We start from the raw sequence: 9,523 nt of genomic DNA, 5'->3' as shown, positions 1-9,523 counted from the left end.
ACGGGAAGGAAGGTGGAGGTGGCGCCCCCCTTTCCTTTCTCCCTTGCGGAGGGGAAGGAAGGAGGGACTTGCCCTCCCCCTTTCCTTTCCCTAGGGCTGGCCGGCCTGGTGGAGGGGCGCACCAGCCCCTTGTGGGCTAGTCTGTCCCTCCATTAAGCCCATATCTTTGCCGGGGGTGCCCGGAACCCCTTTCGGTGACCCTATATGTACCCGGTACCCTCCGGAACACTTCCGGTGTCCGAATACCATCATCCTATATATCAATCTTTACCTCTCGAACGTTTAGAGACTCCTTGTCATGTCCGTAATCTCATCGGGGACTCCGAACAACATTCGGTCACCAAATGACATAACTCATATAATACTAAATCGTCATCGAACGTTAAGCATGCGGACCCTACGAGTTCGAGGACTATGTAGACATGACCGAGACACCTCTGTGGTCAATAACCAATAGCGGAACCTGGATGCTCATATTGGCTCCTACATATTCTACGAAGATCTTTATTGGTCGAACCGTTATGACAACATACGTTATTCCCTTTGTCCATCGGTATGTTACTTGCCCGAGATTCGATCGTCGGTATCCATATACCTAGTTCAATCTCGTTACCGGAAAGTCTCTTTACTCGTTCCGTAATACATCGTCTTGTAACTAACTCATTAGTCACTTTGCTTGCAAGGCTTCTTATGATGTGCATTACCGAGAGGGCCCAGAGATACCTCGCTGATACTCGGAGTGACAAATCCTAATCTCGATCTATGCCAACCCAACAAACACCTTCAGAGATACCTGTAGAGCATCTTTATAATCACCCAGTTACGTTGTGCCATTTGATAGCACACAAGGTATTCCTCCGGTATCCGGGAGTTGCATAACCTAATAGTCGAAGGAATATGTATTTGACATGAAGAAAGCAATAGCAATAAAACTGAACGATCAATATGCTAAGCTAACGGATGGGTCTTGTCCATCACATCATTCTCCTAATGATGTGATCCCATTATCAAATGATAACTCATGTCCATGGTTAGGAAACCTTAACCATCTTTGATCAACGAGCTAATTAAGTAGAGGCTCACTAGGGATACAGTGTATGTCTATGTATTCACACATGTATTTAGGTTTCCGATCAATACAATTCTAGCATGAATAATAAAAATTTGTCATCACTACTAGGGAAAAGCCTAGTAGTAGCGCGAGTTTTTCGCCTATCAGTAGCACGGGTAACCGCGCTACTGCTACGACGCTACAACTAAAGGTTAGCAGTAGCATTTGTTTACACGCGCTACTGCTATATCTACTTAGTAGTAGCGCGTCCTGGAACAACCGCTATTGGTAATTACTAGTAGCGCGCCTCACTGCCCATGCTACTACTATTATTCCGTATTCTATTTCTTTTTTATTTTACGTCGTATTCATATGCCTTTATACAAGTTTTCATACAGTAGCAATTTAGAGACTGTTTTTACATTATAATGTGTTATTAAATCAATGGGTGAAATAACCACGGATTAGTTTCAAATGGATGGATCCTAAGTGACCAAGTCATGGATTATCACGATAATCCATGACTTGATCACTTAGGATCGATCCACTTGAAACTAATCCGCAGTTCTTTCACCCAATGATATAATAAATCATCATCATCATCATCATCATATTAATATAAAAACTCTTGCATCATATCATCACCAACAACACTAGCTAATAATCATCGTAGTCATTACCACCAACATTATTTAATCATCATAGTCATAGTGTAACTATCTAATCACCACCAACACTAGCTAATAATAATCATTCTAGCTAGCTAATCACTCCTGCTGCTCTCTCTCAGGTAAAATAGCATAGAACATGTGTAGCACTCCTGATTCATCATATTGGAGCATGCAGATGAACCTGTCTCCTAATTATGGGCTGCACTTCTGATTGCTGCCCCCTAGTACTTCTCTGCGATCCTTCACTATTTTGCTCCAGTCTTTGACTATTAAGACTTGCTCGCTTTTAGAAATTCTGAATGCACTCATGTGCAATGTAGGATGTCTTGGCCGTAAGCTAACCATGGAGATGCGACCTTTAGCCTCGATCCAATGAGGCACAACTATCATCGGGAGTCCCCGTTGAAGAACATTGTAGTAACATACTTAGCAATGAAGTTTAGCTTAAAAATAATGTATACAAAAGATGCACCGAGGACAAATAGTAAAAATCTTACCATCTTTCCTAAATAGATGTGACCGTAGTTCAATATGAACACTATTGGTCGCACATTTTGAGTACTAAGATTTTCAAGTCCAGGAAAATAATTTGTCTTGACTGTAGCAAGATCCTCAAGCCATGAAACATAATGACTTATCTCCTCGCAGTTTAGTTCAGCCCCGGGACAGTAGTAGGTCTTGTCTACCAAGCACCGGACATGTTTGCTTGAATGGAAATAAGCTGTCAATAGAAATTAGTTGTCAACTATTTTTGAATAAACAATATCCAAGACATAAATATTGTTGAGAAACTCACATAATGGTAGAACTGGATGCGTCTGCACATCGACCCAGATGTCGATATTACCTTCAATATCATCTTCCGGACGAATATCAAAGGTGATAAGCATATCAGGCTCAAATGCATAAGCCTTGCATAGTGCTCTCCAATTTTTGCATTCAAAATAGGTGTAGGTGTCTGTATTGTATAATTTTGCGGCAAAAGTTTAACCATGCTCGGTCCTCAAGTGAACTCTCTTTATCTCCATAGTTTCTATAGGACTGAAACCAATCTTATCCAAGACAAAAATTCTTGCATGGCAGGGGATACGCTAGTAGAATAGTAAAAAATTAAAATTATAAGTTGAAGCAAAAGAAGCAGAAGTCATGCTTAATTACGAAAAATACTTGTCGTTGTGACTTACTGTATCCACTTCAAAGTTCTCATCCAGCTTGATGCTGAAGCGCCTACCATCAACTAGGAAATGTCTATCACACAGGCCACACGCGTCTTCACAGTATTCGCACATATCGAAATCCTTTTCGTCGTCAGACATTTCCTATGTTCATAGTTGAAAGATTAATTGAAAGTCGATCGAAGGCACTCGATATTTCCTACATATTCTAGCACAAGTCATGCTTAAATTCACAGAAAAAACCGGCATGACCTTTGCTAAAATAGGACATATCAAGCTCCTAAAATTTGCCGGAACGGAAATGAATCAACACTCCGGCAAAACATAGGTCACTCAGAAATGAATCAACACTTCGCACATGAGCATAAACTGGTGCTCGTTGCATTTCAATGGTTCAATATTGACAAAAAAATCAATATATCTTATAACCCTTCAATATCATTTGGTTAAGAAGCATAACTAAATACCCTAGTTCTACTCTATTCAACACCGAGGAGTGGAGAAGGAGGAGGTGGACTTTTAGCTCACCGACTCGGGTGTAGAGGAAGTAGAGGTAGCTCGGATGACGATCACTCCAAGGAGACACGACTCTACAAAGCCTGCATATTCCACCGAGTAAAATTTTAATTAGATCATCAAATCTCATATAGCATTCTTTGATGACAAAGTGATAATGACATAAATTCAACTAGTTCTATTAATTCAACTAATTCAACTAAGCACTTACTAAAAATAAACTAGTTCTATTAATTTTCTTACTAAAAATAAACTAGTTCTATAGTAAAATTTTAATTAGATCATCAAATCTCATATACCTAAATTTTCTTACTAAAAATAAACTAGTTCTATTAAATCAACTAGTTCAACTAAGCATTTACTATAAATAAAAATAATTAATTTTCTTACTAATTCAACTAAGCATTTACTAATTCAACTAAGAACTGTAATAAATTTTTAACTAGTTGGGAGGGAGGAGGGAGGAGGGGGCGGGCCGGAGGAGGAGGGAGGGGCGGTGGGAGGAGGGAGGAGGGGGTGGGAGGAGGGAGGAGAGAGGAGGAGGGGGAGGAGGGCTGCCGGTGGAGGGCTTGGCCGGAGGAGGAGGGAGGGGCACGGTAGGGAGGAGGGAGGAGAGGGGAGGAGGAGGGAGGAGGGAGGAGGTGGGAAGGAGGGACTACCTCAGTGGAGGAGGAGCAGGACCATCGACGGCGGCGGGCTACGACGGTAGTCGGGGAACGGCAGCGGCGGCGGACGAAGGGATGTGGGGGGGGGGGAGAGTGAGAGTGGAGAGGGAGAGTTGGGGGTGGCCGGTTGGGGAAGATAGGATGGCGCTTAGCAGTAGCGCGCTTTGAGATAAAGCGCTACTGCTAAACAACATAGCAGTAGCGCTCTTTAAACAAAACGTGCTACTGCTAAGGCTAAGCATGTAAAAAAACAAAAATAAATTGGTCATCAATGATCTTTTTGTGTAGAGTCTAAATTGTCAATAGGAATCTTCCCCGGTTTAAGAACCGGTGAAGATTCCTATTGCGGAATACAGATCCTACACATAGAGTTCAATGAAGACCAAGTGGTTGTGATGGTTTGAGAAGTAACGTATTTAAGGTGGTAATGTCCCTGTTCGCAGAGCGAGGTGGGACTAAACTTAATTAGAGACTAAACTTAGCAGTAGCAATTGTCTGTGAAAAGCAAACTGCTGCTAAGTTCATTGTCCGTAGCGCGTTTTCAGAACCGGCGCTACTACTATACCTAGTCTGTCGGCTACATCGTGGCAATTTTAGTAGTAGCGCTGTTTTCACCTAGCGCTACTGCTATGCTGCTAGCAGTAGTGCGGTTTGTATCAGCGCGCTACTGCTAAGTAGCAATAGCGCCTTGTTTTAAACCACACTGCTGGTAAGATTTTATGTATAAGCTTTTCCCTAGTAGTGCATGAATAAGTAAATATTAAAATAACAACTTTATTATTGCCTCTAGGGCATATTTCCTCCAATCTCCCACTTGCACTAGAGTCAATAATCTAGTTCACATCGCCATGTGATCAATACCCATAGTTAACATCGCCATGTGACTAACACCCAAAGAGTTTACTAGAGTCAATAATCTAGTTCACATCGCCATGTGATTAACACCCAAAGAGTACCAAGGTGTGATCATGTTTTGCTTGTGAGAGAGGCTTAGCCAATGGGTCTGCCACATTCAGATCCATATGTGTTTTGCAAATTTCTATGTCTACAATGCTCTGCATGGAGCTACTCTAGCTAATTTCTCCCACGTTCAATACATATCTAGATTGAGACTTAGAGTCATCTAGATTAGTGTCAAAGCTTGCATCCATGTAGCTCTTTTATGACGAACTCTTTATCACCTCCATTACCGAGAAACATTTCCTTAGTCCTCTTTAAGGTAACTAAGGATAATTTTGACCGTTGTCCAGTGATCTAGTCCTGGATCACTATCGTACCCCCTTGCCAAACTCATGGCAAGGTACACAACAGGTTTGGTATACGACATGGCATACTTTATAGAACCTATGGCTGAGGCATAGAGAATGACTTTCATTCTCTCTTTATCTTCTGCCATGCTCGGGTTTTGAGTCTTTACTCAACTTCACACCTTACAATACAAGCAAGAAATCCTTCTTTGACTGATCCATTTTGAACTCCTTCAAAATCTTGTTAAGGTATGTACTCATTGAAAGTCTTATCAAGCGTCTTGATCTATCTCTATAGACCTTGTTGCCCAATATGTAAGCAGCTTCACTGAGGTCTTTCATTGAAAAATTCTTATTCAAATATCCTTTTATGCTATCCAGAAATTCTACATCATTTCCAATCAACAATATGTCATCCACATATAATATGAGAAATGCTACAGATCTCCCACTCACTTTCTTGTAAATACATGCTTCACCATAAGTCTGTATAAAACCATATGCTTTGATCACCTTATCAGAGCGTATATTCCAACTCCAAGATGCTTGCACCAGTCCATAGATGGATCGCTGGAGTTTGCACACTTCGTTAGCACCTTTAGGATCGACAAAACCTTTTGGTTGCATCATATACAACTCTTCTTTAAGAAATCCATTAAGGAATGCAGTTTTGACATCCATTTGCCAGATTTCATAAAATGCGGCAATTGCTAACATGATTCGGACAGACTTAAGCATCGCCACGCGTGTGAAAATCTCATCGTAGTCAACACCTTGAACTTGTTGAAAACCTTTTGCGACAAGTCGAGCTTTGTAGATAGTAACACTACCATCAGTGTCCATCTTCCTCTTGAAGGTCCATTTATTCTCAATGGCTTGGCGATCATTGGGCAAGTCCACCAAAGTCCACACTTTGTTCTCATACATGGATCCTACACTAGTACAACGAGGTGCTATACCAACGGTTTTTAACCCCTTTCCGCGACGGCGTTCGGAACCGTAGCCAAGTGAGTGACGGCGATAGGGGGGTCCTTCCCACACGACCCAGAGACCATCGGGGATATTCGCTCCTGGCACACACACTCGGCAAAATGAGGTCGTGTGCGACTGGGGAGCGCTCAAATACGGAAATACGTAGAATAGAGCTAAAAATACAATTATACAGGCGAAATTGTTTCCAGTCGCAAGTACATCCCACACAGTTAGTCCCCGCTAAACGTTTACGTTCGTATGTACATCCCACACAGTCGCTCCAAGGAAAACGTTTCCGTTCACAGGTACATCACACACAATTTTCTCCGTTAAATCGTTTGTGATAGCGTTGCCATTGCACACGATATTAACAATTTTATCGTTTGCGTTATTGAATGCAGCACAGACGATGCGTAGAAGAAACTATGTGGCAAAGGCTGTCCATCACACACAGTTTTTATGTGCTAAACATTTGCGCTAGGTGGCCTAACGTAAACAGTTTTCAAGAGGATGTCGTGCGTGATTGTTCATTAATCTAACACGGTTTATTCCTAGAAACCGTGTGCGTTATTGAATGCATCACACACGGTGTTTTCTCAATAATCGTTTGCAATAGAAAAACCCTATTAGCAGGCTAATTATCCGATTATTAATAATCCATTTATTAATCTAATTAACATTTCATATTAAGCACACAATATATTTCATTTTCATAATTGAAATACATCAGAGTACAACATCATATAGCTACAGTACTCAGCAACCCCATTACACAACTAGACCAGGACCAAGTTTCACATGAAACATCTATAACCTTTCGAAATTAGCATCATAGATGGTACATAGACAGATGTATCTCATGTGGAAAACTGCTAAAGCAGAAGGCGAATATTGAGCCTTCATTGATGTTGAAGGTCTTTGTAACCTTAGGCCAGTGCCTGTTGATGATTGACCGTCCATCCTTCGTCCTCTTCAGGAAGACTTCAATATTGAACCGTGGGTGTTGTATGAATACCTTCCTTGCCTCCTGACCATACAGGTGGTTTGAGAGGTAATCATCAGTGAACTGCTTTGGAAAGGCCTGAAAAAAGGATGTGCATAAATATCTTCTCTATATTGGAAATGAGGCAAAGGAATAAAAAGGAGAGGTATAATAGTTAGTACCATCCTGTAGTGAACTAATGTCTTCTTCATTGTGCAGACAAAGATCTTCTTGTTTTTTGTTACTAATTTCTTTATCCTAACAATCTTTCTGAGTTTCTTGACTTGACTGATATTCATTTCCCCATATGCAAAAAGGGTCGAACAGTGGGTCAAAACCTTTGACAGCAGGACCTACATGTGCAAGGCCAAATTGTTAAAAACCTAAATATTAGAATGGTTCCTGCAAATGCACAATAATGTGCTATTAGACAACGGACCATGCACGTGCTAACCTCGATTGTAAACCTCAGTGCTTCCCATTGTTTCCCTACAACACATATAAGGTAGTTAGTCATCAGGTAACTAAGGGTTCGCATGCTATCAGTAAAATATGTTGATGAAAAATAAGCACATTGCAGATTCATCAGATTAATTCAAGCCACATGGAAAACCCATTTATCCTAACCAAGCATGATTAAGAAGTAGGAAATATAGCACTTGTATATGTTTCTCATGTATTAAGTGCAGCCAAATTCGATTTATTCCTCACATGCACAACAATACAAAATTCTACCCATGACAATTGGACATCGCATTGTAGAATTGAAAGCAGTTAACTAAACACCACAATAAATGAACCAAACATTAACTGAGCACCACATTGCACAATATAACATACTCCTAATAGAAGATCAAACAGTTAACCAAACCAAGCATGCTTAACAACTTAGAAATATAGCAATTGTATTTGTTTCTCATGTATTTACTATAGCCAAATTCAATTTATTCCTCACATGGTATACAATAACAAAATGCACCCACAATTATTGAACATCGCATTGCAGAATTGAACCAAACAGTTAACTAAACACCACAACAAATGAACCAAACGTTAACTGAGCACCACATTGCACAATATAACATACTCCTAATAGAAGATCAGACAGTTAACCAAACCAAGCATGCTTAACAACTTGGAAATATAGCAATTGTATTTGTTTCTCATGTATTTAGTACAGCCAAATTCGATTTATTTCTCACATGGTATACAATAACAGAATGCACCCACAACAATTGAACATCACATTGTAGAATTGAACCAAACAGCCAACCGCGTCGCGTCGTCGGCGCGCGAGGCATCAACGGTGGCCTCGACGGCGAGGTGCTCCTCCAAGATCTGGGGATCGACACGAATGGCAGCCATCGCGGCCTCATCCGCGCGTGGGGCCGCGATTTGCTTCTCTGCTGCCAAATGCTCCTTGAGATCCTGGCTATACTGCATGCACCATGGCTTAGGGCGGCGCTTATTTGGTGGAGGGGTCGGTGATTTGGGTCGAAGGTGTCGCGCCTACGGTAGGGGCATGTGGGATGTGGAAGGAGGAGGAGGATGGGGGTCGGGTGTGGATTACCTGCCTGGATAGGCGAGGCCGAGCAGCGTGAAGGAGGGTCACCGACGAGGAGGCAGCGCTTTAAGCAAGGAGTGAAGGTTTCAACTTGGAAAGGAAGGCGGAAACAGGGGAAATGTGGCTTTTGGTAAGTGGGAGGGGGTGGGGAGGTAGATATTTCCGCGGAAGCCGAAAATTTGGAATCGCTTCAGCGAAAAAACTGGCGCGCAAAGTGTCATCAGACACAGTCCCTTATTCAGAATTGTGTACGATATGTGAACATCACGAACGATTCAGATAGCTTAACCCGTGTGTGATGAGTTTGAACGTCAAAAATTTTGTTTCGAATTTCCCTGTTTACAGTGGTCATCCACGTCACTGAATAATTTGGGTACACAAAGGAGACTACAACACACCCACACTTCTTAATCGAGCAAGTTTAGCAATTAAATAGAGCTAGCTGACCTAAACTTTACTCTAACAAATTAAAGACCGGTGCTCTTAATTAAACAAAACAAAGAGTACTACTACGGCTGGTGCTCGTCGATCTCCGCCGCCACCTCCATGTCCAGCTCGTGCCCGACGGTCTCCTGGGGAAGGGGCTCCATGGCATCAATCACACCATACTCAGCAAGCATCTCACCAGACGCGTCGGCCATATCTTTGGAATAGGCCGCGACGAGGTGGGCGTGGGCGGC

The sequence above is a fragment of the Triticum aestivum genome, chromosome 5D, assembly GCF_018294505.1.
Source record: "Triticum aestivum cultivar Chinese Spring chromosome 5D, IWGSC CS RefSeq v2.1, whole genome shotgun sequence".
Taxonomy (NCBI): domain Eukaryota; kingdom Viridiplantae; phylum Streptophyta; class Magnoliopsida; order Poales; family Poaceae; genus Triticum; species Triticum aestivum.
The sequence above is the reverse complement of the archived record's forward strand: the minus strand, read 5'-3'. Positions refer to the sequence as shown.